General features: G+C 42.1%; 1 protein-coding gene across 2 annotated transcripts in view; it reads left to right on the top strand.

Annotated features, from left to right (window-relative positions):
• C7H10orf90 (chromosome 7 C10orf90 homolog) overlaps positions 1 to 25,089 on the top strand; it is a 188,908-nt gene that overhangs the window by 1,052 nt on the left and 162,767 nt on the right. The window lies entirely within an intron of this gene.

Below are 25,089 nucleotides of genomic sequence, written 5' to 3' on the forward strand. Positions count from 1 at the left end.
GAAAGCAACGTTATTAATGAATCTTGTTTTTCCAATGGCAAAAAAGACAGATGTTGTGTCTGTGAGACACAAAATAGTGGGGGAGCGGTGTTACGCATCTATCTCCATTAGTCAGGCTATTAAAATTTTAAAAAACCTTCTGAAAGTTTTGATTTGTTAGTCAATACCAGTGAAATTGTTAACATTTCCCCATATGCCTTGCTACAGCAAAGACAAGTATCTCAAAATGTAAATAATGGGCTTGCATTAATTCAGTACAACTCACATGCCAACTTGCAAAATAGATTTTACCCCATTAAAAGAAAGGCTGAAATAAATAACTTCCCAGACAAGACAACAAATCACAGTGGGCTTAATTTTCTTTTGTGAAAACCGTATTAGCATACGCCCTACTTAGATGTACTTATTTTCTTTCTCTCAAACTTTATGATCTATGACAACTCTCTTTTCTTCATGTCAAAAGACAATTAAAAAACCAACCCATGTACAGCTATGTTTTATATAGAGATTAAAATACTGCTATTGGCTAATGATGGTGTATTGAAGCAACACAAAGCAATAATGTACATCAGGACAGGACAGCCAAAAGCAACATACTCGCTTACCTGGGAGTAAGCCCCATTGAACTAAATGAGATTTATGTCTGAGCACACATGTACTGTATAGATTTGTAGTGTAAAGATGCACCACAGGACTCATGTTGGATTAGCGGAAAATCTGGCACTTAGTTGTTATGTCGTGTAGGTTTAAAGCAACTTGTTAGCATTCCAGTTTTAATACTTGAGTGAATTTAGCTGGTCCTCTTTGGCAAAGAGCCTCTTTTACTTTGTAAACTCTAAAATAGAATTTGTAATGTATGAGCTCTGTCACTGGCAGCTACAGAAAGAACATGGTGGTGAGCTGACAATAAATAGCATTGTTACTTGAGGCAGGAGAGAATTAGTACAATCGGAATAAAGATGTCCTTTTGCTTTAGACTGTAGTCCTAAACATAGTCACTAAAGATCAAGCCCCATTCAACAGGGGAATTTACTTCTGAGCAAACACACTGAGGATTGTGACATTAGATTGCAGTGTTTATGAAATACAGCAAAGTCTTGTGGCACCATAAATTTATTATGGCATAAGCTTTCGGGGACCACATTTCATCAGATGCATGAAGTGTTAGCCTGAGTTACATGGCTGAGGGTGGGGAAATTGTAAATAGTAAGGTCAGAAGGAAATGAAATGCAGAAAAATACAGATAGTGATCATTCTTAGCCATTCTCACAAAACAGTTGTTGATAACACAGATATCCTAGTATTGGTAAACCTATTTATTTATTTATCCCAATTTATATCCCACCCTCCCTTGCAAAGGAACCCAGGGTGGCAATTGATACATGTAAAAAAATCCTTTGTCTCAATTCAGTCCACAGATGATAGTGTTGAAGGTCTTGGTGAATTTACCCAGCCTATGAAAACTAACTCCATGGGAGTGGGGATGCCTAATAGCAATATGAAATCATCTGAGAATTTTCTTTGCCTGAACTCCCTGGAGATATTTTATCTGGGTACTTGTGAACCATTTTGGACATTAGTTTTCTAAGGCTGCAATCTTATGGACACCTACTAGGGAGTAATTCATATTGAAATGGATAGGACTTAACTTTCAGTAAAATAAACATTCATAGGATTGTACTGTTAAGACATGGATATTCTAGTCCAGTTGGGTACCTGCACTGTCAACTTCATATTCATAGAGTCATAGAGTTGGAAGTACTATCCAGTGTATGTCTTTACAAACCAATACTTGCATATGTAATTCTCCCTATGTGATATTTGCGTAACTTCTTGGACACAGCTGTGCTCACCCATTTCTTGAAAAAGCAACCAAAGCTGCACTGGGAATCATGAGGATTTTTGTTTTGTTTTGTGGATGTCCAAGGTTGTACTGCACATATGTTTGCACCATGATATCATAATAAATGTGAGATTTCAGACTTCCGGGAAGGGTGACTTAGCCTGTGCCTGCTTTTGAGACGGGCTCCTGCCTCAAAAGAAGCTTATTCAGATATATCAGTCAGTTTTTTCTTTTTTTTTTGACTGATTAAACTTCTCCCGGGTAGGGAGACACGAAGAGATTAACCTCAAAGCCTATTTTTGTTGGGACGACCAGATCTCATTAATTTATGGGACGAGGTCCAGCCGACGAAGGTGGGACGGATTTTTAACAGCAAGCTCTATCTGATAAAGCGAACGTTCACCTTATCTTCTAAGAGAGAACGCACTAACAGGCAAGCACCCTTCTTTCTATATTTTTCTTTTACTTGACTTAAATTGTTGCTGTTTAAAAGAGATTTGCCAGATTGTTCGGTTTTTGACATCTCACTGGGGAGCCATAACTTCTCTCTGCTACGCACTAATTAATAGCTTATCTCTGTTTTTGTTGCAAAAAGCTGTCCTGGATTTGCATTCTAAAGATATACACAGAAGAGGGATTTCTATTCCAGATTTTTATTTTGAAAAATATTATACTGTTTTGAGACTACTCTCTTTTTGGTCTATTTTATTTTGACGAATCTGTTTCTTGACGATTGCCATTAATTGTTTCGATCCTGGGAACTGCATTTTGTTTACTTAACTATTGGAGAGATAAGGCTGTCTGCTCTGTTTATACTGTGATGTCACCAAGTTTGGAGTATTAACCCAATTGTTGCTGAAATAAGAAGTGGTTTTCCTATATTTTTCTTTGAAAATGGCAATTAAGAAAGTGGCTGAAAATCTGGAAATAACTATGTTTCAGAAAATAATGGATGAGATTGAGATAATGAAAATTGAATTGAGTAAAATGAAGCAGGAGATTAAAGATATAAGGGTCCCTGTGAGAGAGGTGACCCTGGAAGGGGTCCCTGTGAGAGAGGAGACCCCGGAGATTGGAACAGGGGTCCCTGTGAGAGAGGTGACCCGGGAGACTGGAATAGGGGTCCCTGTGAGAGAGGAGATCCCGGAGATTGGAACCAACGTGGAACAGGAACAAGATTTGGAGTCTATGGACTTTAGAAATAAAATCTATTGTTTGGAACTCAATGTTATCTCTGAAGAAATGAATGAAGATTCTAGAGATAAAGTTATCAATGGCATGGATAATCTTCTGGACTGGAATGATGTGATGGAGCCCAATATAGAGAAAATCTATGGAATTAACTGCAGCCATGTGACAATGGAAAAACTTTTAAGAGATGACCCAGTGTATTTTGAAAAAAAGAACAGAGATATGATTTTACAGCAGTATTTCAGCAACCTATTCAGAATGGATGGCAAGAAAATATTTGGGATAGAGGTAATCCCCATCAGACTCTTATTATATGACTATGGCTTTGACAGCAAGATTATTATGGAATACTGATAATGGAAGATTGGATATTGAAATTACTGGACTTAACAAGACTACTGAAGATGGAAGATGGAAAATGGAACTAATAGAGATAATAGAACAATGGCTACTGAAATTATTGAACCTAACAGATTCTGATGTGATGGATTAATTGAAATGTTTATTTTGACTATGGTTATGACAATAAGATTATCATAATTAGTAATGAGATGGATTAATCGATATGCTTATCTGGAAAAAAAAATTGATAGATATATTTCTTAAAGAATTGAAACCTCTCTTTGACTTTTTGTGGAAAGAATAAAGTAATGTTTATGAGATTTGATGATTAAGTAAGATAACTACTGGAGGAAAGTGATTTTGTAGTATGACTTAAGAGACAGGATTGTTATATATTATAGACTTATAACTGATTTGATCTTTGACAAATGGGAAGTCAATATTTTACTCTTTATTTTTTATTTTTGTTTTTTTTTTTTTTTCTTTTTTTCTTTTTGTTTAACTATTTTTGATTTTGTTTTTTGTCTTTGAATGTTTTATGATTTTGTCTTGTATGTTTTATGAAAATCTGAATAAAAATTATTGAAAAAAAAAAAAATAAATGTGAGATTTCAGCACCAGCCACATGCACATTTGAACACGTTGTTTCCCTGCTTTGGCAAGCTGTAATCCTGCTGTGAAAGTATAGCCATCAGTGGAGATGGCACAGCTTTATGTTCATTCCGTTGTAATTGCATTATGGATATTGAATTCTTTCCTATCTTTGTTTAATGCTATCCTTCTGGCAGTGGATAGGGGTCAACTATCCATGCTGATTTTATTAGATATTTTAGTAGCCTTTCATAAGGCTGATCATAAGGTTTTATTGAAATGCCTGTGGGTCCTTGCAAAAGATAATGAGGTTGCTCTTTATTCCTTTCTGGCAGGTGAAATAAGCAATTTCCCATCCTCATAAAGGTGGCTACCTTGAGGCCCTGCTGAATGTGGGTTTCAAATGGTGGGCTGGTTTTGAAGTATTGGTTTGTCATCAGAATGTATATGGTCTGTCTGTTCTGCATATCATTTAAAGGAGAATTTTTATTAGCTTTTCTACACATCAAGGTTGGCATTCGTGTCAGTTCCCCCTATATAAAATCTGTTGGCAATTTTTAAGGCTTTCTTATCACACAGCAATTTTAAAATAATGCCAATCCTTATTGACATTTTGAAACTGTGGAAGATCAGGATGCTTCCTAATCATGAGAATAATTGGCAAATAAAATGACAGCTGGGGGAGTTTATGATATCTCCTTCCCTGCAAAACCCCTTTGTTAGTACTTTTTTTCTGTGCATGGTTTAGGTGTCACAACATCCTCGACTAGCTCCATGGGTAGATACTAGTGACTGACAACATGAGGAGCTTGGTAAGGCCTGGTCAGTTTAGGGGCCCACTGAAGTGAGAGCATGATCCAGAGACCTGAGATGTCACAGGGAATTCTGGAGCATGCTTCGACTATATGCAAGGCTCAGATAGCCAGGCAACAGACCTCTGATCTGGCCAGATCCACATAAAGTAAAAGCACACCACAGTGTCCTTTATGATAACATGAACATAGGATGCTTAGAGGTCTGCTTTCACTTCAGGCAAGAACACACAGGCCTAGCACATGAGAAGCAGGGGTTCCATTGATGGTATCTTGCCTAAGAGCCCGCAAAAACCTGATGGTGTTTGTTGTTACCACTCTGCACTGTTTGTCTAGCATCCAGGGTGGGTAGCAGAGAGTTTGGAAAAAGCAGCTATGAAAAACAGCCTTGATGATGAGGCCACATAGACTGATGAATGATTTGCTCCCTGCTATAGTTTGGATGGTCTATCATTTAACCTTTATGCAGCTGTCTGAGGACAGAGTAAGTTGAGCAGGATCAGTGTAAAATACCTGGAACGGATCAAGAAAAAAACCCATCTCAAGTATCACAACTTGAGGGCTTCAGGGCTGGTGCAGGTGAGGAAGAAGCTGTTGTTTGAATTATTTGTAAGTGCAACTTGATGATATGGGCTTATTGCTGATAAATATACCCTCAACCCCCCCCAACACAAACCCACACAAGTACTGCCTCATACTGAGTCCACTGGTCCATCTTGATAATGAATTGTCTATATTACCCCCATTCCCCTCATAGAGCTACAATTTCCAGAGTTCCCTGGGGAGAGGGGTTGATTGTTAAACCAGTCTGGAAATTGTAGCCCGGTAAGGGAAATAGGGGGTTCTTAACAACTCTTAGCACCCTTAACAAACTACAGTTCCCAGGATTCTTTGGGGAAAACCATGATTGTTTAAAGTGGTATGATGGGGCCTCATGAGACCTTTTATATGGAAAGCATGTTCCTTACCCCTGAGCTGTGGTCCTTCCGCTATACATTACTTATTTGTAAAAGTGATACTTATTTTCAGAATCCTCTCCCTCAAGACCAGTGGATTGACTTGTGAGGTTATACCACTTCCTGCAAAAATAGCTTTGCAACACAATTTGACAATTTGTCCTCATCTTCATTGTGGTTCCCATTTATATAATCCTATTTGCTCTTATTAGTTTCTGTTATTTACGTCACATAAAACTCTCCTCCCTCAAGTCTTTTGCTGGTTACTGGCTTTCAAAAGACTTTGAAACTCAGGAGAAGTAATATTTTCTGAGACATTTCATTTCTTTGTTGTTGTTGTTCTAGTATTTGACATTTTCTAATTATGTACAACTCTCATTGGACTAGATTCTCTTCCTGCAGCATTGCATATTGTAGACACAATTTTCTTTAATCATGGCCCTTGGTATTCTGAAGTACTTCAGAACAATTTCTATAGCAAATTTGAATAAATTCAGCAGCAATGTCTGACACAGTGATCAGATGTAATTGCCCACAATTTCACACAAGATCCTTAGGTAACTTCAACGTTACTGGTGCTCTGGCTTTTCACAGCTTCATCACCATGGAATCCTTCTCTCACAGCAGCACTGAAGCTTTTAATGCAATTTGGGTGATGTGTGGGGAATTAGCACAGGACAAAACACCAGAAAAGAAAGGTGTAGAAAACTCAAGATGCCTTCATGAATAGGGTTTTCATGGTAAGCGCTTTCAGCGGTGGCTTGCCATTGCCTTCCTCTGAGTCTGAGAGGCAATGACTGGCCCAAGGTCACCCAGTGAGCTTCATGGCTGTGTGGGGATTCAAACCCTGGTCTTCCAGGTCATTGTCCAAGGATAGGTAAAACTAACCATGGGGGAGGGGAAGGAGGAGGAAGGGGAAGGAGGGGATTCAAAGGGGATGGGGGAGGAGAAGGGAGGGGTGAAGGAAGGGAAAGGGAAGGGGCAAGAAGGAGGGGATAGGAGGAGGGAAGGGCAGGTTTGATCATTTGCATGCTTTTTGAGTTCAGTGGGATTTACTCCTGTGCAATCACGCTTAGGATAGGTGAAACTGACCTGGGGGAGGGGTGGGGGGAGGGGGGGGCAGGAGGTGGAGGGGAGGAGATTGGGTGGGTGAGCACTGGGCAGAGGGGAGGCCCCTTTCCTTTCCAAAAGGAAAACATTGTGAACAGTATCATTCTTTTTCAGGGTTTCCCCCACCTTTTTATTCTACAACAGGCACATGTAGCCTCCCACCCAAATTTAAACTAAAGCTGTCCCTGGCCACATCCACACCAGACTGTTATTTCACTTTAGGCAGTCATGGCTTCTCTCAAAGAATCCTGGGAAGTGTAGTTAGTGGAGGGTGCCGAGAGTTACTGGGAGATGCTCTGTTCCACTCACAGACCTTCAATTAGAGCAGCTGACTGTTAAACCACTCTGGCCACTGGAGCTCTCTCAGGGGAATAGGAGTCTCCTTTCAGCACCCTTCACAAACTACACTTCCCAGGATTCTCTGGGGGAAGCCATGACTGTCTCACATGAAATCAAAGTCTGGTGTGGGTGTGGTGCCTTGATTAGGCAAGCTCAACAGCTGTGAGTCTGGCTTTTAGAACACTGACAGTTCGGTGTTACTGAGCATGCCTGACATTATCATTGAGTTCAAGCCAAAATTTATTAAATTAATTAAAGATCAGCCAGGCATTTTTTAAACTTTTAAACTGCAGAAGACGAAGGTCAGAGTATGGGGCAAGGTCAGTAATAGCATTACAGGTACTCTGTGAACGTGGCTGATTTTTAATAAATTTCAACAGATTATGAGAACTCTGACAGAAAAAAGTCCAAAAGGGCTCTGGGGTTTTCTCTCTCTCTCTTTATACTTTGAACTCTCGATTCTCTCTGACTGTTTTGTGTATCACCATGAAAATTTGGAGGGTTGTTAAGCAAGCGTTTCTGAGTTCAGGACTATAAGTTTTGTATGGTTTTGTTTTGAAATGCGCTTATGGGAAGCATCAGAATGGCATGGGGGTATCTTCAACTTAACATTGCAGAATGCAAAAAATCCATGCTGACTATAGTATACAGCCACTCTCCTGGTTGTATAATAAAGAGAAATGAGAATGACTCATTAGTGGGCAATGTGGCACAACTGGCATAAGGCTCCATGTTCCTGGGAAAAAAACTTCAAGATGAGATTGTTAAGATTAACAACTTAAAATCTGGTAAGGCACCGGGGATAGACGCAATACCACCAGAACTGCTAAAGACCCGTATTGAATGGTGGGCCCCACTGCTTGCAAATCTTTTCACCAAAATCAATCTTACTGGCAAGCTTCCCCTAGCCTGGCTTGAGACGGTGGTTATCCCAGTATTCAAGAAAGGCAATAGAGGCGACCCTTCCAATTATAGGCCTATTAGCCTCCTCTCGGTCGTGGGCAAGATTTATGCTAGCCTCCTAAATGTAAGACTGCAAACCTGGATAGAGGAGGAGGACATTCTGGGCCAAGAGCAGATAGGTTTCCGAAAGAGCAGATCTGCCATCGATCAAGGTTGGCCTTAAACGCCTCTTACGTGCTTTTATGGCCTACTGTGACAAAAACTTTCTCACCATCAATTTTATAAAATCAAAAGTCATAGTTTTTACACGTAGGTTCTCGAAACAATCATGGACTGTAAATGGGCAAAAGATTGAGCAGGTTAGGCAATTCAGATACCTTGGGATTATTTTCTGCTCTTCACTCTCTTGGTCCGCTCGTGTCCGGGCTGCAGTTTTATCTGCCTATAATACCTCCAAGACCACCACCCGATCCTTTTATACTAGCTGTGGCCAGTATATCCCGGCTGCTCTCCAAATCTTCAAGTAAAAATTCTCCCCCAACTTTTATATGGAATTCCTATCTGGGTTACGAGCATTAGCGCCAAAGTTGAGGCGGTGTTTTCGTGCTTTTTGTGAGCTATATTGGGGTTGCCACGCTGCACCTCTGCAGCTGGACTTCACCTTGAAGCGGGCTTTACATCAATTGAGTGTTCAGCCTGGCTCCAGGCCTTTAGATTTTGGGCCAAAGTGGCCTATGCTGGACCTTCCTTAGGGTACTTAAACTTGTTATAGAGGGATTCCTTTATAAGCTCTTGGTCCAAAATCTTTAATGAAAAGATAAAGTGTCTTGGCCTTTCACTGGAGCTATTGTCAACCTGGGACCTTGAGGTAACGAATCATATTGTTGGTCAATGTATTAAGGACATAGACCTTCAATTCTCAATGGCCGGAGCACATACATCTTGCTCACCCATCCATTTTGGCTTGAGCTTTTTGTTTCCAGAACATGCAGGTTATTTTGAAACTTTGACTTTTTCGCACTACCGATCCCTGTTTACCAGAGCCAGATTTAATTGTCTTCCCTCTGCGGTATTAGAGGGCCATTTTCAAGGAACCCCCCTGGAAAGACGTCTATGCTTTTGTAAATTGGGGGAGGTTGAATCAATTGGACACGTCCTACTTTCCTGTGAACTATACAGGGATGCTTGATCTAGACTTATTTTTCCATTCACCAAAGCCTTTCCTGGTAGATCTATTGAGTGGCTCATGCAATATCTTCTGTCTGACAGGGATAAAGACACTACTGAATCAGTTGTGAAGTTTCTCTATGTAGCTCAGACTTTACGGAAAAGGCCAATCTGTACTACCCTGGCCTCTTGCTAAATTATTATTGTTAATACTGTATTTGGTTTTAATCTTGTTTGTTTAACTGACTGCTTAATCATTTGTATTGTGGGTCTATGACCGCATAATAAAATTTGATTTGATTAAGTCAGGAAAACACACCCTAAATTAATACTATCTATAAAAGCTTTGGTATTTCTAGTCAGCTTTTAGCAGTAACCAGTAAAATCCTGAGTATTATCAGATCACTATCTTTTTATACTGTGGTAGTAAAGAGTATGAATAATCTGTGATGGAGAAGCATGCACTCTTTCCTCTTTTCCTCTAGATTTTAATTTTGCCCTGCATTCTTTAAATGATTTTGACGAGTGTGATAATTTTTCACAATCCGATACGAATGTGCCATGCATGGCAAATCCTACAATGATAGTTTTGGGTTTCATGGTGCTGCTGATTGCGGGTTACCTCTTTGGGGGGAATATTTTTCCCTCTGTCTACTATTTAAATTACTATTTTTGTCCTTCCTTTATGGTAGAAGATCTATGAGGAGAAGCAACACTTTCCTGTGTGCACCTGTTCCTTATTCCTCCAATGCTGGTCTTTTCCTTGGCTTAAGCCCTCCTCCCACATTTAATTTCTCCTCCAAACCCCTTAATTTTTGGCACCTCTCTCTGTTTCTTTCTTTGCTCTATCTCTTTCTTCCCGTCTTTGAATCGTGTTGACAGCTGTAGCAGCAGTCTATTCGTGCTGAGCTTCTAAGCACAAGTACTTTCCCTGCAGTGCTACTTGCAGAGTTCAACTGAGTAAGAATCTGGTTGTGCACACCAGAGGGCAATGATAGAGTTCATCTGGTGGAGCGCAGGAGCTGGTATTCCTGTGGACTCCAGTAAATGGGGGGAAAGTAGCCCACTGACAGTTAACTTGCATATAGGTCAGGTAGCCAGTAGATATGATCAGCCAGAAGTTCTATGATAAATGGATAGGAAGAAAGAGAACTATTTCGTGTCACATGTTGCTGCTTGTTGGTGAAACAATTTTTAATCTCTGCTGGTTATGGAAGTGTTCCTGAAAGGACCCAGTGTTCCATGTCTCATTTAACACAGTTTCTAGGTACATTTGCAGAATAATTTGAAACATTCCAGCTGGCACAGAGGATATCTTGCTAACTGCATGTCACAAATATTGGCTTACAATGTCTTGGCAAAGAGGATCATTAGTGCAAAAACAGATGAGTGAGTAGGTTTGATATGTGACACTTGGCTTTTGATCTGATGATCATAGCTGCATGATTTGGTAACTTGTTTCCTATAACGGACATTTGGAGCGTAGGACCCCAAAACTAAGCTTATACAGTCAGACTCTTTAGCCTGCAGAGTTGCACTTACGTTTTGCCAGCAGCTAAAGAGTTCTCTCTTATTAAGTATGAAGAACAAATTGAGAACATTAGAAGGACTTTCCTGTTCTGTGTGCATTTCTGAAACCGCTATAATTCAAATTAGCAAAGTATGGCATTAGTTATGATAGGTGAGGCTTCCCCATTCTGGTGACCTCCAGATGTTTTGGACTACAGTTTCCATCAGCCCCAGCCAGTACAGCCGTATGATATTGTGGCCAATTGGAGATGTAGTAAAAAAATATCTGGAGGACACCACATTGGCTAAGACTGTGATTGGTTAACTATGGTCTAAGAAGCTTCTCAGATCACAAAGACCATCATAAGAGGAAGCCGAGCCTTGTCTTCTATTCGCCTTTTTACTTAAACTTTTGAGTACCAGGTTATTGCAAAAACTTGTGCCTGAGATCCTGAAGCATTACCAGTCAGAGTAGACAATACCAGGTTGGATCTAATAGTCTGATTTTAGGGCAGATTCTTATGTTTAAAAGCTTGCCACTTGAAATAATAAAACTCACAGCTATAATTGGAAGGGGCACCTTTTGGATTTCTGTGCTGGCTTAGTGCAATTTGCCAACATCTTGGCAAAAACAGATGGTGGTAATTCTTACAGGACTCAGGTAAATATGGACATAGATTAGGGTTGCCAGGTTCAGGGCCTGATCCTGATCCTGTATCTTTAGGAGAAGAGAAAGTCAGCCAAGTGCAAGTGTTCTTGCAACACTAATAGGAAAAATCACAAGGTGGAATTCTCCCTTCCCCCTGCACAACTTGTAAAGATATAAAAGACCTCTTGGAGGCTGGGCCTGGCAACCAAGAGGTCTTCTCTATCTTTAAAAATTATGCAGGGGGAAGGGAGAATTCCACCTTGTGGTTTTTCCCATTACAGGATTGCAAGAACACCTGCACTTGGCTGACTTTCTCTTCTCCTCAAGATACAGGATCAGTCTCAGGCCATGAACCTGGCAACCCTAACAGAGATATCTTTATCCAGTTTTCCCTAGAGTACAGCATACAAAATGCTAAGTGAGAAATGGACTTTGAGGACTTACTTTTTAACTGACCATTTCAAAGTTTAGGGGACCAAGAGAGCCTGGGGATGTCTTTGAATCCAGTTGCATATGTGCAGAATGCAGGGGGAATACAACCTTTTCCCTTTATGAAAAACACATCAATTGTCAGTCTTTGCCAGCCAAGTAGAAATTGTTTACAGCAGCAATAAAGGAATTAACAGGTAATGGCCAGTGGCTGGGTCTTAAACCTGTCAGGCTTTTGTTGAGGAGCAGCAGCCAGCAAACATAGCAAGAGTTGAAAGAGGTTGCAAGAGCTAAGACAGTGCAGAATAGATGAGTCCTTGGGCAGTCCAAAAGTCAAAGTATTGGAGATTCAATTGGGCAGGGTGGGGTCAAAGGCATGGAATCACAAGCTGGGCTGGTGACTATCTGACATGGGAGTCTGATATTGTTTCCAGCAACAGCCACTCACAGCCTTTTAAGCCCAGCATCTGAGGCCAGGTGTTTGCAGTCAGCCTTTCCTCTTGCAAGAGCTTATGGTTCTTAAATGAGCCGACTGCCTTCGTTGTTCCAACACCTGTTGGTGTCTCCCCTCTGCTGGTTGCTCCCTGAATCTGACAGGAGGGCTCTAGCAGGGTCCTGCTCCCTGTCTGATGGCAAAAGGTCTTGAGCTGTCTCTCTGCTCATCTCTGTCCCTGTGTTTGACGTCTCCCATTCTCCTTCATCCTCTGATGAGTCCTCCAAGGGAGGCGTGGGACCAACCTTCAATAGAGACCAGGCTAGCATTATAATGGTAGAGGCAGTCCTATGCAGGGGAGGGGCTACGCTGTTCTAGGTGCTGACTGGCTGTCCATAGTTTTCACTGTCTTACAGTGGCTATTTTAAGTTGCAAGTCCACTCCTGTCATTCTGCTAGTGCAGCCAGGTATTCTGGTATGATTCTTAGGGCTCAGTTCGCTCACTTTATTTCCTTTGCTGCTGAAGTAACTATAATTAAATATCAGTCAAGAGTATGGCTGAGACAGACTGGAAAGCAGAAAGTTAAAACTGGCTTATATTTGAAGCAGAAAGTGGTGGAGTCCAGTAGCTGACTGCACCCCTTCAGACTGCAGATGAGCATCATATTCCTGAATGCTCCCCTATGCAATAAAATTCCCACTAGTATAAAACTAGCACAGCAGAGAAACAAATGGATTGGAACTGGTGCTGAGTGTAGGTAGACATTTACGAGCTACTGTTCTGAAATTGGTATTTGATACTTATATATGTTTAACAAATGAGGCCAGGACCAAAATGTTACAGTGTATCCTAGTAGGGGTGCTGCTGTTCAGAGTTCCTGCCAGCCAGCCAGCCATGCTCTCTTCCACAACACCCCATTCTATTCCATTCCATTCCATTCCATTCCTATCCATCTTTTTTTTTTAACTGACACTCCACATTCCAGAGCTACTAAGCATACAGTACTCAGTTCTTATTGGGCTGTTTCTGCCTCCCCCAGCTGAGTTTTTCCTATCCATAATGTGTAGCAAAATGTACCCTGTCTCCTGATGTTATTATTTTGTGTGTTTTTCTATACTTGGTCCAAATCATTGACTGTTGTTGGCAGAGACAGGGAAACCCCCATTTTTTTTACAACTTTACAAGCATTCAAAAATATTGTATAATTTCATAAGCATCTTTATGGTAGATTATTATGAGAAATTGACTCAAGCATAGCTGAAGAGTTATTTCTGTTGCAGTTCCTCTCCCTCCTTATTTATGATGCATGAAGAGTAACTTCTGCGACATTAGACATTTCTCAGATAGGAGAAGAGCAATAATCTCTGTTGTAGCTTGATGCTAATTTCACTTACATATACGAAATAGTTAAGTTTGTTTAACCAGATGGCATCCACCTGATACCAGAACTCAGAAGTGAAACTGCAGATCTAACAAAAATGGGTAGCTTGGTTAAGGTGTTGGACTATGACCTGGGAGACCAGAGTTCGAATCCCCACACAGCCATGAAGCTTACTGGGTGACCAGTCACTGCCTCTCAGCCTCAGAAGAAGGCAATGGTGAACCCCCTCTGAATATCGCTTACCATGAAAACTCTATTCATAGGGCTCATCCAGATGACTGTAAAATGTGTGACATGATCGCTTTGCGTTTTCATTATATTTCCGTCGTCCATATGACGCCGTGCACTTTTGCGCATTTTCGCGTGGTTAAATCCGCTCCTGCAATACCACAAATCATGCAATTTGCTTTTTTAAACCGGGAATCATCTGCTGTACCTTCAGGCGCTCGGATACAATACCGCGGACTTTACAGCTGTGTGCATTTGATGGGCGGTTCCTGGGCAGTTCCCCATATCCCTTCCCTCATTCTCAGCCAATCACGTATTTCCACTGTTGCACATGTGCGCGACTGTCCGGGGAAAGCCCGGGAAAAAGGAACATATCAGAGCAATGGTGTGGTGTTGAGGCCCCCCCTGCAACTTCTGCTGCGCAGATGCAAAAAAGCGCATTTGCGCAGAAGCAGCAACAGCGGTTAATTTTTAGCCAGCCTGCAAACTGGGCAACCGCTCAGGGTGAGATCTGCAATTGTGGTTGTTTGTAAACTTTTTCAAGGGAGAAAATATTTATCTTTGCCTAACCTCCACCTCCCACCCCCACATCAAATGCCCTTCTTGAACGTATTGGTCTTTGCTTCCAGGCATCCAAAGTCGAGGGAGAGGGGGGGAGAAGAGAAATAGAGGCTTTTCTCTTGGATTACAGACACTAATGCACCCTTAGTCAATTTCGCTTTCCTGCCCCCAAGGCTACTCTCTTTGAGTCTTGTCAATTTCAACCACGCAGCCCAGCTGAGCTGTTGCATACAGTCGCTTTTGCGAAATATCACAAATACAAGCAAAAAACCCACAGGAATTATTGGCATATAAGTGGTTTGCTAGAGTGTCTCAGCCACCCTCAACCATAGAGGCTGGTGGTCTACCTTCCTAGACATGACACATCGTTACTTGCTGTTCTGGAGAAAAAAGTGGAATTGCAATCATGTGTATCTCCAGAAACGTTAAAGGTAGAAAAGCATACAGCCGTTTTTGCGAAATATCGCAAATACAAACAAACAAAAATACAGGAATTACAGGCATATAAGTGGTTTGCATGTTTCTTTTATCGGAGGGAACACCGCAAAGCCTGTGCTGATCGCTTCAGCACAGATTGACACAGCAGCATGCGGGGCTGTTTGCCCGCATTCCCTGCCCGAGCCAAGAGCAGCCACCCGTGGGGGGGGCTGTTTGCTTCCCTCAGGGGCAGCATTCTTGCCGCCAAGCTGCATAACGGTCCGGGGCTGAACCCTGCAGTGAATGAGCCCAAGGGTTATGGGGGGATTCACTCAGCGATTACAAGTGCTGATCCCTTGCACTGCCCACAATCCCCCTGGATGGTCAGGGGCACCTGGAGACACCCCCCCCACCGGCACTGCTCCAGAGTGATGAGCAACAAGGAACTCCATTACAGCCACTACTACCAAACCATCAGGAAATTCAAACTTTTGCGCTCGTACATTCAAGCGCATGCGCCTTGTTGTGCTTTGTTGGAAAGGGGGAGAGGAGCATATGTCATATTTTTGCGGACCAATTGGCTGATGGGGGGAGTGTTATGGGCAGAGCTGGGGAAAAGCGAGAAGAAGTACGGGTCCTCTCGCTGCGTGTGTGGGCGCAAAAAAAGCGGTTTTTTTAATTGGGAAAGAGCGAACAAACAGGCAAAGTGAGGACTGTCAGATGACGAACTGGATATGGAAAACGTGGATTATCCTGCTCCGTTTGGATGAGCCCATAGGGTCACCATAAGACGGAATTTACTTGAAGGCAGTCCATTTCCATTCCTAATATTATCCTGTACCTGAGAACTGGAAAGTGGCCAGTGTAGCACAATTTTTTAAAAGTGTGTGTGGGGGGAGGGATCAGGAAATTATAAGTCAGTTAACTTAATGTTTATTCTGGGTGGAAAGCATTATTAAAGGGAAATTATCAAACATATAGAAGAAAAAGGCTTGCTGAAGAACAATCAATGTGGCTACAGCAAAATGTCCTGCCTAACCACTTAAGAGATCTTGGGGCTGTGGTGCAATGAAAATGTTGATCCAGTATGTTGCAGCTGTGAAAAAGATGAATTCCATGTTGAGTAAGTGGTAGAAAATAAAACTTCCAATACCATAATGCTTTTATCAAATTTATGGCAAGACCATATTAAGAATACTGTGTACCATTCTGGTTGCCATGTTTAAAAACAAAATTCTAGAGCTGGAAAAGGTGCAGAAAACAACAAACTGATCTGTGTACTGGAGTAACTCCCATATGAAGAAAGTTTGACAATGTTTGGACTTTTTAGTTTAAAAAAAGGGTGAGTGAGGGAATATGACAGAAGGGTATACAATTATGCATAGTGTGAACAACATGGATACAGAAGTCCCACCCCCTCACAATACTAGAACTTGGGGTCATCCAATGAATCTGAATGCTGGGAGGTACAGGGCAGACAAAAAGAAGTGCATAGTTAAATGATGGAATTTGCTACCACAAGCTGCAGTGATGTCCACTAACATAGATGATTTCAAAAGAGGGTTAGACAAATTATGGACAAAGTATATAGAGAACTACTAGTCTTTTTTGTAAAGAAGATCTGGCTTTGCCTAACAAAAATGGTTCTGTGGCAATGTACTGTGAGGAAAACATCTTTCTTGAATTAGAGCTTCTAGTAGGCTATGAGGCTATTAATTCCCACAGCTGAATTGAGTTAATTAAGTAGACAGCAAGAACACCTGTTTATCAGTTTGAGGCTGGTACCTCAAGGCTGCAGTCCTGGGAAGATTTGAGAAACTGCATGACTGTTAGATGGGAAAGCCCTGGAAGATTCCGTCATCAGGAAGCACTCTGATTGGCTAATTATTGGCTGTTGCCGGGCTTTTATTATTTTAGCCTGCATTTTGAACTCTGTATTTTGGGTGTTTGGTATAAGAAATTAATATGCTGTTATGTTTTGCACATGTTTTATTTCAAATAAAGCTACCTCTTAATTTACCAGTGTGTGTTCATTGCAGAAAAAAATTGGTTCTGAATCCTGCACCTTGGCCATTTAGCTACAAGCTACTGTAAAATTGAGTATTTTTGCCCTAGGCTCCAAGGACAAGGAGCGCAGTTTGGTTCTTGGAATCCCTGGCAGATATGTTTTTTTCTGGCACTTTCGGTTTCCCCTTAGCCCAGAGTAGGAGACCAGGTTAAGGGGTGGTGCCAGTCTACCTATCTTACAGGGTTGGTTTTGGCTTAACTCAGCCTTGGCAAGGGAGGCACGGGTTGTGCCTGGCTAGGACCAATTGCTCAGGATTGGGGGTTGGCCCTAGAAAGAAGTGATTTACAATTATAGCTATAATATCTCCAGTATCAGAAACAGTATGCGTCTGAATATTCCAGTAGCTAGGAATGGCAAGTGGGAGAATGCTCTTGCAGTCAGGTCCTGCTTGTGTGCTTTCTGTAGGCATCTGGCTGATCACTGTGGGAGACAAGAAGCTGGACTACAGTAGGGCCCCGCTTTACGGCGTTCCGCTTTAGGGCGCTTCGTTCATGCAGCGGTTTTCAATCAGGGAAAGGCCCCACTCTTACAACGCTTGTTCCGCTAATACAGTGGGTTTTTTCCGTTGCATGCCATTTTGACGTCATTTTGATGTCATTTTTGTTAGACGCGGCCCATTATAGTCTATGGGACCCCTCTTTAGGGCGATTTCTGCTTTACGGCGGGGGCCTGGTCCCTAACCCACTGTATTAGCGGGGCCCTACTGTACATAGTCCTTTGGTCTAATCCACTAGGGCTCTTTTTTGTGTGCCGAGTTTTCTGTACAAGTGCAGAAAAGCGTATAACATATAGGCCAGACCAGTCACTGTTCATTTGGTTGTTGCATGTCCTATCACAAAGGATGAAGAAAACACCTAATGCTTTTAAAGATGCTTGGCAATGGTGAGCACTTTTGGAAATGGTGTGATTCCTGCAATATCCCTGTTAGCTGTTCTTTCAGGAGCTGTAAGCCTTTTGTTGTCTGTTTTTTTTAAAAAAGAGGGAAATATTTAAAGTTTTATACAACCTCTTTTCTGAAGCTGTTTATGAGGCCTGTAATATAATGAGTCCCTAATATGATACCCCATTCTATTCAAGCAGCAGCATGTCAGTTTGTTAACAAAAATGAAAAAGAAGCACAGATACTTTGCATATCTGAATAATATAGACTAGCATAGCCTAAATAATCTTTCAGTGTGCTGCAGTTATTTGTCATCAGATACTTGGCAAGCATACATTTCACAACAATCATGGTAAAGAATAGACTGTGTTATTTTATAACTTAGCTTTTTTCTGAAATAAAATACACCAACGATATTTTTTTTTAAAAAAACCCAGTAATATATTTTTATATTTAAGATTCCTTTTAACAGTACATGTTTATCAGATTTATGGTGCAATCCGATACATGTTTTACTGGAAGTATCACTATTTTCAGTGGGGTGACTACCACATAAGTGTGCATAGGATTGCAGCCCTAATTTCGACTATGGTCTATCTGAATCATTGTAAAAAAACACCCTAGTTTAACTTGTCCCAAAACCTTGTTGCAAAATGTCCTCAGATAGAGGTCACAATTTAAATTTGGACTTGAGGAATACTTTGATACTGTACGGCAGTCTCCTAAGCCAGGGAGGGGGCACTTGTGGCTCTCCAGATAATGTTGAATTGTAACTCCCTTCAGCCCAGCCAGGATGACTGATGCTCAGGGATGATGGGAGTTATAGTCCAGCAACATCAGGAAGGCCATAGATTCCCTCCTTTGACATAAGCCTTGGTGAGAATATATCAGCCTTTGAAGCTGTGTGCACCACAAAGTAGACCTGATCAAAAACCAGGAGAGCATGGGAATTGGTTATAACATAATCCTATGCTCACATGCTCAGAAGCAAGGCTTACTACGTTAAATAGATCTGGTGGGTGGGTGAAAGCAGCAGCATTGCCCTCTGGTCAGGTTTCAGTGACTGGGAACCATCATTTTAATTTCTCACAATGTTCCAAGGTGATACTAAGTTGAGGCGTTGTAGAAATTTAAACTTGGCACTGATCAGAATGGCTGAAAATTAGTAACCCAGGGTAGGTGTCAGCAGTGGGCCTTGCTGCGGTAGTGGGGCCCTGGCAAGTGCTCAAGGATGCTGCATGCTGCTGCTACTAGTCTTAATACTTAAAACCATAACTGTGTTAAGCTGTAATTAGCCCGAGCATAGCTTCTGATTATTTTAAGGGCATGCCCTTTCTGACAGGCTTCTGCATTTCAAATATTCTGAAGCGCTAGAGGTATATTTCTTTGTTGGCATGCCATCAACAAGGCTACAATCCTATATGCACTTACCTGGAAAAAAGCCCCATAGAGCAAATTGGACTTACATCTAAAATACACACACACAGACACATACGCACAGAGGGTTTGCATTGTAAGTTATCTTTTTATAACTACAGTTCTTAGCATGGGAGTTATGGCCTATTGCCTGAGGAGTCACTAATTCCTTCCTAACCCTTCTCTTTAAGCAAGCATAGTTTTGTGTGCAAGTGTGCACATACCCCTTTTGTATGATTAGGGGAAGCAGGAGAGTACTCACCCTTCCCCATCCTACAATAGATTGTTGTATGATTTGTACTTTCAGTATTGATTGGCAGTGTTAAGGACATAATTGCTTTGATGAATCATGCTACCCTCCATCTAGTCCAGCATTCTTTTGCCAATGATGGATAGTCAATGGGCATTCCAAAGTAAGTCTATCCTTTTTTTCATTTCCTTGAGAATCTGAGCTTCTTTTTTCAGAGATTTGAGATTCACTGGTCCATTGCTGGAGCACCATAAGATTCTCTCTCTCTCTCTCTCTCTCTCTCTCTGCTAGCTTGCCTACCACAATGCTTGGGATGTGTGAGAGAGTGCTGAAAAATGAGATGCTTTCCTTTGTAATGTCTTAATTATTTGGGGGTTGTTATCAATGGTGCCTTGCCTTAGGCAGGTTGGTATACAACAGTGAAAATTGAAATCCTCTGTTCTGTAGTGCTGGCTGTGGCTTTAAAATAAATAGCACAACTCATTTCATCTTCCATTTGGTTTCACCTTCTATTATTTCTCCCAAGGGCTGACAGAACAGAATGACTCTCACTGCCATACAACGTCAAGGTGGCAGACCACATTGTACATTGTTGTTTCCTTACAAAATAGAATGAATTCAGCTGTAACTCAGTCTGTCCTGAGTTAGACGTTCCTTTGTCGGAAATAGCAATTTGGTCATAGAATCGTATGCCCATTCCTGCCCATATTATTTTCTCTGTTTGTGTGTGACATAACAGAAACTGGAACCAGAGGAGAGGGGTGGTGCTGTTTTTTTTTTTTTAAGAACTCATGTTTTTATGACTATTTAGGTCACATGCAATCCAGCTGTCTTCTCCTGGGCAATTGATATCAGCACTGATCTGCTTCTCTATTGGAGTCCCAACAATATCTGGAAGGGCATGGGTTCCCCATCCCTAACATACTATGCATGCCCACTATGAACACTTATTACAGCAAGGAATGGGAGAGACAGAGTGATGATAATACTTATATCATCACTCTCTCACACTGGGCAAAATTCTATAAAAATGGTTTCACATCTTGCAGAAATAATAATAGGGGTTTCAAGCTTAGCTTAAAAATTAATAAACCTGAGACTGAAGAATTGTGCCTCAGTAGAAAAATAAAAAGGTGAAAGTCCTACAGGGTTAGAAACTGGGTCATGGGTTGGCACTGAAAATAATGCCTCCCATGTGATCCCATACCTTTTATAAGGTATCTGTATTATGTTACCAGAGCAACCATGCAACCAAATCTTTCAGAATTGATCTTGATGACATTTTAGCTCATCCTTGAAGAACTGAACAAACTATAGCTCCTTAGTCTAAATTAGCAAGAGGAATTTTAAAAACAGAATGAAAAATACTTTTACCCACTCTTCAGCAACATGACACTCCAATACAAATTATCTTATTAATTAATTAAATTGTCTTATTAAGGAAATTGGGTGGGTGGGCATCGGGCAGAGGGGAAGCCCCTTTGCTTTCCAAAAGGAAAGCATTGTGAATAATATCATTGTTTTTCAGGGTTTTCCCCACCTTCTTATTCTACAGGAGGCACATGTAGCATCCCACCCAAATTTAAACCAAAAGTGTCCCTTGCCACATCCACGCTAGACCTTTATTTCATTTTAGACAGTAATGGTGTCTCCCAAAGAATCCTGGAAAGTGTAGTTAGTGAAGGGTGCTGAGAGTTGCTAGGACATACCTGTTCCTCTCACAGAGCTTCAGTCACAGCGGCTGACTGTTGAACCACTCTGGCCACTGGAGCTCTGTCATGGGAATAAGAGTCTCCTCTCAGCACCCTTCAGAAACTACACTTCCCAGGATTCTTTGGGGGAAGCCATGAGGGTCAAGGTCTCATGTGGGTGTGCTCCCCTGATTAGCCAAGCCAAGCAGCTGTGAGTCTGGCTTTTAGAACATTGACGGTTGGTTGTTACTGAGCATGCCTGGGCTTATCATTGAGTTCAATGTAAAAGTTCTTAATTAAAAATCAGCCAGGCATTTTTTTAACTTTTAAACTGCGGAAGATGAAGGTCATAGTATGGGGCAAGGTCAGTGACAGAATTACAGGTACTCAGTGAATATGGCTGATTTTTAATTAATTTCCACAAATTATGAGAACTCTGACAGAAAAAAGTCCAAAAGGGGTCTGGGTTTTTTTCCTCCTCTTTTTACACTTTGAATTCTCGATTCTCTCTAACTATTTTGTGTATCACCATGAAAATTTAGAGGGTTGTTAAGCAAGCGTTTCTGAGTTCAGGACTATAAGTTTTGTAAGGCTTTGTTTTGAAATGAGCTTATGGGAAGCATCAGAATGGCATGGGGGTATCTTCAACTTAACATTCTGGAATGTGAAAAATCCATGCTGACTATAGTAGTTAGCCACTCTTGTGGCTGTGTAATTACAAGATCTGAACTCTGAACTAGAATTGCCTTCTTTTCACCAAGCTGCACTGAAATGATTAAATATTAGGGTTGCCAGGTCGGAACCATCCAAAAACCTGAGAAAATGGGGGCGGGCCCTAGTGACGTCATGGGGCGGGCCCTAGTGACGTCACGGGGCGGGCCCTAGTGACGTCACGGGGCGGGCCCTAGTGACGTCACGGGGCGGGCCCTAGTGATGTCACGGGGCGGGCCCTAGTGACATCATTAAACATGATACATTGTATCAACCACAGTTGCTTGGAGCATACCATTCAAAAAAAATTATCTGATTGGAGATTAAAATAGAAATCTTACCTAAAATAGGGTGTTCCTAGGTCCATCTGAAGTGACAAGGTCATTCTTTCTCACAAGCTTAGGGTGATGCAAAATGGAAATGGACTGCCTTCAAGTTGATCCCAAATAGGGTCTTCATGGTAAGCAGTATTCAGACAGAGGTGGTTTACTATTGCCTTCCTCTGAGTCTGAGAGGCAGTGACTGGCCCAAGGTCACCCAGTGAGCTTCATGGCTGTGTGGAGATTCAAACCCTGGTCTGCCAGGTCACAGTTCAACACCTTTAGGGAACATTTAATCTAGCTTACTTGCTTCTGGCAAGAAGGGTTTACGTGCCCTCAGGCCAGGCCATTATTGGAAGAAACGAGTTTAGTGTTGCAGAGATGTTAGATGGGAGCACAGTTGGATGCCCCTGAAGGCAGCAACTGTAAACATGCTTATTAAGGAACTAAGCCCCATAGAACTCAATAGGACTTACTTCTGAGTAGATATGGTTGCAGCCATGTTAAACAAATTAAACCAGAACTATCACTAGAAGCTAAAATGATGAAACTGAGGTTATCATACTTTGGGCACATCATGAGAAGACGTGATTCACTAGAAAAGACAACAATGCTGGGAAAAACAGAAGGGAGTAGAAAAAGAGGAAGACCAAACAAGAGACGGATTGATTCCATAAAGGAAGCCACAGACCTGAACTTACAAGATCTGAACAGGGTGGTTCATGACAGATGCTCTTGGAGGTCGCTGATTCATAGGGTCGCCGTAAGTCGTAATCAACTTGAAGGCACATAACAACGCCTTCTTGCCTGCACTATCTAAAAGTAACGTTTGTAGGGATGAGAGAGCTGTTTTATGGCACCAACTATCCCAAATAAAAGGCACAATTCAAACCATGTCTGCTGCTACATACATGCTTTAATCTGCTAGCCCATAAGAGACTCCCATGAAAGCACTATAGTCCAGGAGGCCTCCACCTTAGAAAGTGCCCCCACTACATTCCAGATCAGTTCCAGCCTTGGGAGGGGACAACTATATTAATAGGTTGCTCATTGCTATTGTTGAGTGGCAGATGCCTACACAAAAGGCATCAATGTGCCAATTTTACAGTAGCATTAAGTTACTACAAACAAATAATGCAGCAGAGTTACAACACCAGGACTGCACACTGCTGCACCCATGTTACTGCTCCCCATATTGGTGTCTCCAATAATCCCTTTAGCTGTTTAGAAGGCAGGTGGGTGTTCTCACTTGTAATCTGCATTTCAGAAGATCATTAGATCCAGAAGTGTAAGCTCCGAATCTTGCATTAAGATCCACAGACTACAAAAAAAATTCATTCATTCTATACCACGATTCAATCCACAGCCTAATCAATTTGGACAGATACTGAGATGGAAGGGGTATTTAAAAGCCTAAGTCTGTGGGAAAATTCTGCTAACGTCTGTATGCTGTAGTCCTTTAATCCAAATACTCTCTTAATGCCATGGATATTAACTGAACTTGCTAAGCAAGTTACAGCATGAAGTCTTTTCCCCTGCAAGAATGAGATTTTGTAGGAGGGGAGAAAAAATGACAGGAATTAAGAGATTTCGAGGGGCATGAAAAAAACTGTCATCTCCTACTGTGGCCAGGCTTATCTGTAAATACTTTTCCAATATATTTTTAATAGTACCTTTGTACAGAACAATAAATATCTTTTCAGCATTCTGGTTTTTTACCTCTGGAAAGGAGCAGCGTGGCGCCGATGGGCAGGAGCGGTCGCGATGGGGCTGAGGAGTCTGTGCGTGCGGTCGTTCCGAATCCGGTTGGGGGAAGAAGGACCGGTTTGAGTCCGGGTCGTTTGTAGGCCATCGTGCAGAGGGAGAGAGAGAGAGGGAGAGAGAGATTTGTCTTGAGTCTGCTGTATTTAGTGAAGCTTGAGTCTGCTGTATTTAGTGAGCGGCCTGCCAGCCTCAGCCGGTTCCCCTGCTCCGGAAAGGACGGCCGGCCGCTTCACTAAATACAGCAGACTCAAGCTTCACTAAATACAGCAGACTCAAGACAAATCTCTCTCTCTCTCTCTCTCTCTCTCTCTCTCTCCCCCTCTCTCTCTCCCTCTGTGCGACGGCCTACAAACGACCCGGCCTCAAACTGGCTCCTTCCACCAGCGGCCTTCTTTCCCCAACCGGATTTGGAACGACCGCACGCACAGACTCCTCAGCCCCATCGCGGCCGCTCCCGCCCATCGGCGCCACGCGGCTACAGCCTCCACTCACCACCCCCTCACCTGTACTTCTGTGGCCGGCGGGAGCAGCTAGGCTCTGCTGCACAGGGTGGGGGGGTGCGGCGGCGACTCAACTCCTCCTCCTCCTCTCTCTCTCCAGTCCCTCCCTCAATTACAAAGGGCGGGAAGGCGGCCAGCCACAGCCTTCACGCATGCGTATGTCAATCACGCATGCGTGGCTGAGCGGCACGCTCAAAAGCCGGAGATTAGCCTCTTCAAAGGAATTATGGCTGGAGGCCGGAGACGGCCCCCTTTTCCCTGAAACTCCGGCAGAAAACCGGAGACCTGGCAACCCTATTAAATATACACTGGACCACTTTTCCAAAAATGAGGAAGGTGACAGCACTGGGATGAATTAGGTGCAACTTAATGTTTCTGTATGAAGAAAAGTGTGTTGAATTTGAAAATATAGGTTGCTAGATTGGATAACTCTGTATCCTAGCATCTAGCCATCTCTGGAAATTGTAGCTCAAGGTCTAGTATGAATATTTCGATAGGTGTTGTAAATAATGCAGCCTAGGCATTCATGTGATGTTGAATATTGTTTCAGTCCAAGCAAAAGAGAATATTCTAATATTTTTCATAGGTTAGCCTTGCTACATGTATCGTTCCTGATTGCTTACAGAA

This window comes from Rhineura floridana, chromosome 7 (assembly GCF_030035675.1).
Source record: "Rhineura floridana isolate rRhiFlo1 chromosome 7, rRhiFlo1.hap2, whole genome shotgun sequence".
NCBI lineage: Eukaryota > Metazoa > Chordata > Lepidosauria > Squamata > Rhineuridae > Rhineura > Rhineura floridana.